This window comes from Ziziphus jujuba, chromosome 4, assembly GCF_031755915.1.
Source record: "Ziziphus jujuba cultivar Dongzao chromosome 4, ASM3175591v1".
NCBI lineage: Eukaryota > Viridiplantae > Streptophyta > Magnoliopsida > Rosales > Rhamnaceae > Ziziphus > Ziziphus jujuba.
Window position 1 is genome coordinate 13,004,166 of NC_083382.1, and position 7,947 is coordinate 13,012,112.

The 7,947-nt window shown below is 30.6% G+C and overlaps 1 pseudogene; it reads right to left on the reverse strand.

Moving 5' to 3' along the window:
• Positions 1–1,688: 1,688 nt before the first annotated feature.
• Positions 1,689–5,721, reverse strand: LOC107417386 (nudix hydrolase 2-like; annotated as a pseudogene).
• Positions 5,722–7,947: the final 2,226 nt, after the last annotated feature.

Consider the following 7,947-nt stretch of genomic DNA (forward strand, 5'->3'; position numbering starts at 1 on the left):
ATTAAACTAAATCAATAAATATATAAAATTTTGAATAATATTAAACAAACATATTAACTGTATTAAAAAAATTGATTCTGGTTTTTTTTTTTTTCCGCCAAATATAGCTTTTTCCTATTGGCGGAAAACTGGTGGAAAATTGACGGAAATTTTGCAAAAACTGACAAACTGGAGGAAATTGGCGGAAGTTCATCTTTTTCGCCAAATTTCCTCCGTTTTTACTGTTTTTTGCAATTTACATAAAATTTTCCCCATTTTCAAACCATATGCCACCTAAGTATCTTTAAAATCACATATAACAACTCATAAATTAATTTCTTGCATACCCATATTAAATAAAAAGCTTAAAAAACCCTAAACTAACAAAAAATACAAGAAAAAAGAGAAAGAGAAAAAACAAAAAAAAACACATATTTCCTTACTTTCATTTAATAAGAAAAAAGATAAAATTTTTACCTGAGGTTAGTTTGAGATATGAGAAAATACAAAAAAATGAGAGTGAGAGGAGATGAGATGCAAAGAGTGACCTTAGAGAAACTCCACGAACGGCTGTGTAGAGGAAGGAGGAAAGGGTAAAAAAAAAAACCCTTTTGCGTAATTTTCAATTTTATCAAGGGTATTTTTGTCCCAAAGTGGCTATTTAAAAAAAAAAAAATTTTTGCTATTTTTTTAAAATGGAGTTGTAAGGTGGCTATTTTTCGAAAAAACCCTATATATTCATCGTATAACGCTTTGACTTTGGGCTTACTAAAGAAACGGGACCAGAAGAGTATGGGCATTCCAACTACAAGCCCACTGGGCTTCTAAGACATCTAAAACCTAATGATTCTTCTTTTTGCACTCCATGAGAAAGCAATAAACACAAACACAAGTGTTTGGTAATCCGTAAAGTAACCTCTCTTTTTTTTTTTTCTTTTTTTTTTTTTGGGTAAATTTATAAATTTATGTAACCTGTTTAGGGAAGTGGTTGTCACCGTACAGGTGTCTTCTTGAGATTATCAATTATGTAGATTTTTTAAAAATATAAATTTATTTTTAATTGTAACAAAAAATTTAAATTTAATTCATTCGAAATTCGAAATTTTTTATTATTAATCAAATAATACTAAAGGAGCAAAATTACTTCCTAAGTGTTAAAATATATAATCCCATTTTAATCTATCTCTTGCAAGTTCAAGTTTTTTTGAAAATGATAGTATTAGATGATGGTTTATCAAAATATCAAACTGCAATCAATTCTCCTCTAATAAACTTGAATTATTGCCTTATAAAAAAAAATAGAGTTTAACTAAGATTTAAAATTAAATGAAATATTATTTAGATAAATATTTCAAATATATTTATTTAATATTATTAGGGTAAAAGTAACAGGATAAGTAAATATCATATCCAAACAATTAAAATAAACACAAATAAAAATAAAAGTTTAACTTCATTTGAAAAGAACCCAAGAAAAGAAAAATCACAAGCTATAGTCCATCTTAATTTCAATAACCATTTTTGAAAAAACAAATTAGGTTTAATTGGGGATTGAAAAAGGTTTTTGAAGATATTGATCAAACAACCAAAAACTTGTTTCTTCCTACACAAAAATAGAATATAACAAGAAATACCTAGAATAAATTATGGAGTGAAGTGGCAGATTAATTCAGAACTAATAAGGGTGACCGAAGAAAACAAAGAACAAATTAGGGAGTGAAATGGCAAACAAATAATAAATCTGATTTGCTGAAGAATGCCTGGTGACTTTGCCTGTAGGGAATGGGAATTTAATAAGGACAAAATCGAAAAGAAAACGAGGTACAAGCAGATTTTAAGGAAACATGCTGAAACTAGCAATTTCCGTCTTGTGGAAGATTGATTTTGAGCCCAATTAGAGAGTAAGCATCTAGAAATGTGCGACAAACTAATTGATGAGAGGAAAAATCCTTACCTAAATGCTAAAACTTCCACGAATTCTGTCTCAATCTGAAGGAAACTAAAGCAACGTTATTATTTACATTGTAAAGCGGTAGTTACATGGAAAAACCATTTTCATATGAGTCTAGATATTTGATAGTTTAAAACTTACCCCTGTCTCTTCCTTCACTTCTCTAATTGCTGCATCGCATATATCCTCTCCCTGTGGATGTAAAAAATCAATGCATGGTGTATAACTTGAAATATTTGGGAAATACCCACATTTTTTATGTACTCACTTCATTAGTAACTCCTGTTGGCAGCTTCCACACACCTGAACCACTAAACATGCCCCTAATCTCCTGAACAACACGCACCTACCCAACAATATAGCTTAATATCAGTAGCCAAATATAACATGCCAACGTTAAATGTTACATAAATTGGAAACATATTGTTGTAAAAAGGCGCCCCGCGGGGGGGGGGGGGGGGGGGTGGGTGTGGGGTGGGGGGGCGCGCGCGCGGGGAAGGAATAAAAGGAAAAAAGAAAGAGATTTTGACACCATGACTTCCTTTTCTTCCAGTCAAAGCAGCTTGGAATCTATGTTATTAACAATTTTAAGAAACAAAAAGCTAAGAAAGTGATATTCCTGCTACAGTGGTAATGAAATTTAATTTGGCCTTTGATCACTATAATAAAAACTATGCATTATTGTAGTAACTGAATTAGTTTGGCTTCATCACACAAAAACACATTAAATTCAAGTTGATATGGCACACTTCAAGTACTTAAAACATTAATCTTTCATTAGAGAAAAAAATCACCATGATTAAGAGGTTAAATTGATCTAAGACAATTTCACATTTCTTGATTTCATTTGTTGGGAATACCAGGAAAATCAGTGTTAGATCCAGAAAAAAATACCTCTCTTTTATGGTTCGTGACAAATGCACCAATTCCCACTCGATGTGAAGCATTTACAGGAAGAGTTTCAACAGTATCAGGAATCCAATATACTAGCATAAGTAATCAGATTCCGCATGGTGGTACCTAAATCCTTCCTATGAAATTCAAACAAGAAGCCTGAGATTGTAAATCAAGCTGATAGAGACCCAGTACCATAGCAGAAAATTCTAATGACCAATCCGATCTTCAAATTGGTTTCTTAATAGAAAGCTCAGTTAGAGTGAAGAATGCAATAATTTACCTTGACTGCAGCATCAACTAGACATCAAATGAACAAGTGAAGAACGTAAAATCCTGACATGCTGCCTCCAGTGTGATATTGAAGCCTTTAGCCTGTAGAAAAAATCTTAGGATCCATAGGCTCTTTCATCTCTACTCGAACTCCTCCACGTAGATCATCAAATTAAAATTGTATGTATAATGAAATCTCCATACGTAAATAAAATTTATTTATTTAAAAAAGTTATTTATTTATTGATAAATGAATAAATTTATTAATTTGTAGATAAATGAATATTTATTAATTTAAAAGAAATGTTATACTAGTTTTTACTAAATAATTTTATGAACTATATAATATATATTAATAAAGGAAAAGATCAATCAAGCCTGATCAAGTTATTGATCACCACTCAATAAATAAATAGAAAAAAGTAATGAACAAAGAATTTTACTATATGGATTATTCTAACAATTGAAGGATTCCTATTAATAAATGTAAAGAAGATTGGGTTGGTTAGTTAGTTGATCTCTATTTATAAAAACCTACATATGATTTTGAATCAATTAATCAATTCTTATTTCAATTTTTTTTTTGTTTGTTGCACATCTTGGTAAAAACAAAAAACTTTAAATGTATAATTTTTTTATTATATATTATAAATGTTTAAATATATGATATTAGTTTTTTATTGTACATCTGATGTTTTCCTTTTAGATTAATTCCATTATATGTTTTTTTTTTTTTTTGGGTCAAGGAATTTGATAAATTAATTATATTCAATTCATATAATTGTTTTTATAAATCGTTTTGTTATATAGTTTTATTCAGTTTATAAGGTTAATTTTGTTAAGTTTATTTTAAAAAAGGTGACATAATTAAATAATTCGTAAGAAAACCATCTTTATGGGGTATTTGGGTATTAGCAAAGTTAGGAATCTAAAATTTCCTAGGAAAGTTAAATTTTCTCCTATTTAGATAATTTTTAAGATAATGAATTTGTAGGTTCCAGTAGAAAATAAATCTCGTAATATGGAAAACTGACAGGTAAAGTGGATCCTACTAAAGATGTGTCATTCTTAAATTTCCTGAGAAATTAATATTATATATTTTTTAAAATACAATTTTATCCTTTAATTTTAATATATAAATTTATTTATTTAATTCGTTGTAAGTCCTATTTTCCTGTATAATTATTCAAACACTGTAAAAACAATCCCAAAAAAACTCATTGTCAAAAAACTGAATACCAAAAAATCAGTTTCGTTCAATACTTTCCATTTTACCGAACACCCTATTAAGATATCTTTAATATTTAATTTGTAAGGAAACCATCCTTAAGATATCTTTAATATTTAAAAAAAAAACCTTTTTTCTTTAATCCATTGCTAGTTAAAACCTTTTTTCTTTAATCCATTGCTTGTTAACTAGAGTAAAGATAACTAATTTAACGTAGAATATATATAACTGGGCCCCATTTTCAGCAATAGCCATTTCTTTCCTATTAAAAAAAATAAAAATAAATAAATAAATAAACAAAAAGAAAAAGTTGATGTGGAAGAAAGCTTAGAATATTTCAAATAGTTTTCTTGGCATCATATAGATTTTCGTTCAAAATTTTGTCTTTCACGTAGTGAAGGGTTATGCCCCAAAAAAAAAATAAAAAAAAATAAAATAAAGCCTTGTAATTTTTGTTTTTACTTGTTTTTCAAAAAACAAATAGGAAGAAAAGTAATAAAAAATTGTTAAACAAGAAAAATAGTGGATTTAAGTAAGACACATCATCCGTGATTGGTGAATCAAAGGACACAAGGAAGACAAATTCATGAAGAACCCGATTCGAATCACAACTCTTTTTGGATGAATCAAGCCCCACTTTAGGGCATAAAGGTCAAAGCCTAATAACAAAGTCGTTTGTGTAATTGCAGCGACTCTTAGACACCTTTCTCGGCACTTATAGGATGAGGTCCAACTAAACGGGCCCATTGCCCACCTAAATGTGCAAGATAAAATCATCAAAATATTTTCTAGGAGGCATAAGCAGCATTGTTTTAGATTAGGATTTTCCATTTAAACCCTAGTTCCCTTATTTGGTTTTATGGTCTAACCTATTAAGGTTGGGAATCAGTTCTTTTATCCATTAAAAAAACCACATGTCTAAGTAGGGATATACTTCGTAAATGTCAATAAATTTGAAAATGTGTCCTAAACCAAAGTTAAGGATAATTGACAGACAATTGGAGCAATTCTGAAATGCAAAGAATATGTTTGGTATGGATATGACCATTCAAATGAGAAATGAAAAACATGCAAAATATTAAATTTAATTACATTTAGATTATATTTATTTATTTATTTTCTTTTTCTTTTCTTCTCCCCCATGTGGGAAAATACCCACAGGACTCTTTCTCCTTCTTTTCTTCTTCTTCTTCTCTCTTCCCCTCTCCCTCCCATCGGTCTCTCTCTCTCCTTGCTGCATCTCTTCCGGCCACTGGACGGCGTGGTGGCCAATGACTGGGTGAGTCCGAGCCTCGAGTCGATGGCCGGTTGGCCTGTAGATGCGCAGGGATCGGCGTCCAAAGAATACGGCGGTGAGGTGGTGGTTGACCAATTTTCCGGCAGCCACCGGTCGCATAGTTGGTTCCTCTCCCTAGTTTTCGACCCCCTAGTTCCAAAAATGACCCCCATTTGCTCAAATTCTAAGCGATTTGTGAGATATGAGGAGAAGGAGCTTGGCCGAAACTTCCCGGTCAAATTCCGATCACCACCAGCGAGGTTGTGGCCAATGGAGGATAGAAATGTGTTCTCTGTCTCATTAGCTTTCTATAGATATTTTATTTGCAAATTATGGTGGAGTATTTTGAAAGATGCTATTTTGAATAAAATATTATTATTTTAATATGGTAGTCTGAAAAATATGTATGCTTAATATTTAAATAATTTTATTTATATTGAAGATGCCAAAATTGTGTTGAATTGAATAAATTGTATCTTTATATATTTGATTAATTGTGAAATGGTATGTGGTTCTAATGATATTTGGTGTGAAATGATTGGGAGGTTTGAGTAATTAATTACATTAAATTACTATGATAAAGAAATATGTTTATGTGTTAATTATTTACTTATTTATAGAATTGAATTATTGTGGAAGAGATTAATTTTATGAAATTATGGTTTAATTCTTTTATTAAATTTATGCGAATTTAAATGTCGAAATTTTGATGCATAAATAATGTATTTCTGTGATTTTAATTATGTAAGAATTTTTTTATATTGTTTTGGTGAAAATTGATTTCATTGGATTTGAAGAAAAATATTTATTTAAAATTTAGCATTTCCAAAAAAATATATTTATACATTAATTAATGAATTAATTTATTTATTGATTTATTCATAAACTTAATTTTATCTTATTTTATCGATACTCCTTATTTTAATAATACTATAAAAATTTATAGTTTTTAAATGCACCATACACGTACCGGTGTTATATAGTTGTGGATGTGATTACTGCGCAGGTGGATGTGGATGTGATTAGCGGGTAGGTTGATTTATAAGGTTGTCTTGTAATTGCCATCGGACCGAGGGTAGGTAGGATATAATGTACAGTGAGCATCAGCCACCCCCTGCTATGGCCAGGACTTTGTTAGCAGTGGTGCGGTGGGACGCCACGCAATTATATGCCGGTTTCTCTCTTTGACCTCACCGTCAGACGGTGCTTTGAGACGCTGGGTATCATAGGACATCACTGATATATAGTATGTGCATCAAGTATCTTTTATATATATATATACATATATTTTGTATTTGTATGTATCGTACCTTATGGGGACAGCGATCGGATGTGGTCCATGAAGAGCTAGCCTCGTAAATATGTTACCTACGAGTTTAAGGGATTGGACTACCAATCTAGGCAACCACCTCGGACTGCATTGGTAGCAGGGTGCCGACAACAGCTACAATCATGGATTACGCAGCATGTTGGAGGGTATTGTTTGTACCCTAGATACGAGTGTATATTTCATAATATATTTTGAATTTTTAAATATTATTTGACCTCGTACTATTCTATCTATTCATAACCTGATTTTCTAACATTATAGTTAATTGCTTTTATTGTCATTACTATTATTAATATTATTCTCGTTATTAATATTACAATTATTATTTATCAGAATTATGTTTACAGTTATTTTCATTATTACTATTATTATCATCATCATTATGATTATTATTATTATTTTTATTATTGCTATTATTTATTTTTATTTTTATTATTAATATTATTTATATTATTATTAATATTATTATCATCATATGTATATCTGGACAAGTATCACAGCCTACGGGTAAGAAAGATAGCCATTGGGCAAGTATAATAGTCCTTGGAACAAGTGGTAGCCTTTGGGCAGGTGAGATAGTCCTTGGGACAGCTGTGATTATGTGATAGTCCTTGGACAAGTGGTTACCTTTGGGTGAATATGACAGATGAGATTAATACTATTTTTTTATCATGAAAACGACCGCTATTATTATTATTGTTGTTGATGTGATGATTGTTTTACTTTTCTTCCTATATTACGTATTGGTATATTTTGTAAAAGGATATTTGAAATGTACGGCAATAAGTGGGTGGTGTGGGCAGACGTGAATAGTAAGGTAGGAGGGATAAGGTAGTATTATATAGGAGTGTATTTTTGTGCAAGTAAATTTTGTGGTAAGTCCTTCTCTTAGAGGAGATGCTGCCGGATTTTTCATTAGAAGATTCGGTGGTGTTTCCTTGGGACCAGGACTTGTTCAAGGTTCCGATGATGGGTCTTGGACGGGTCCTGACAAATGAGATGACTATTGTTACATT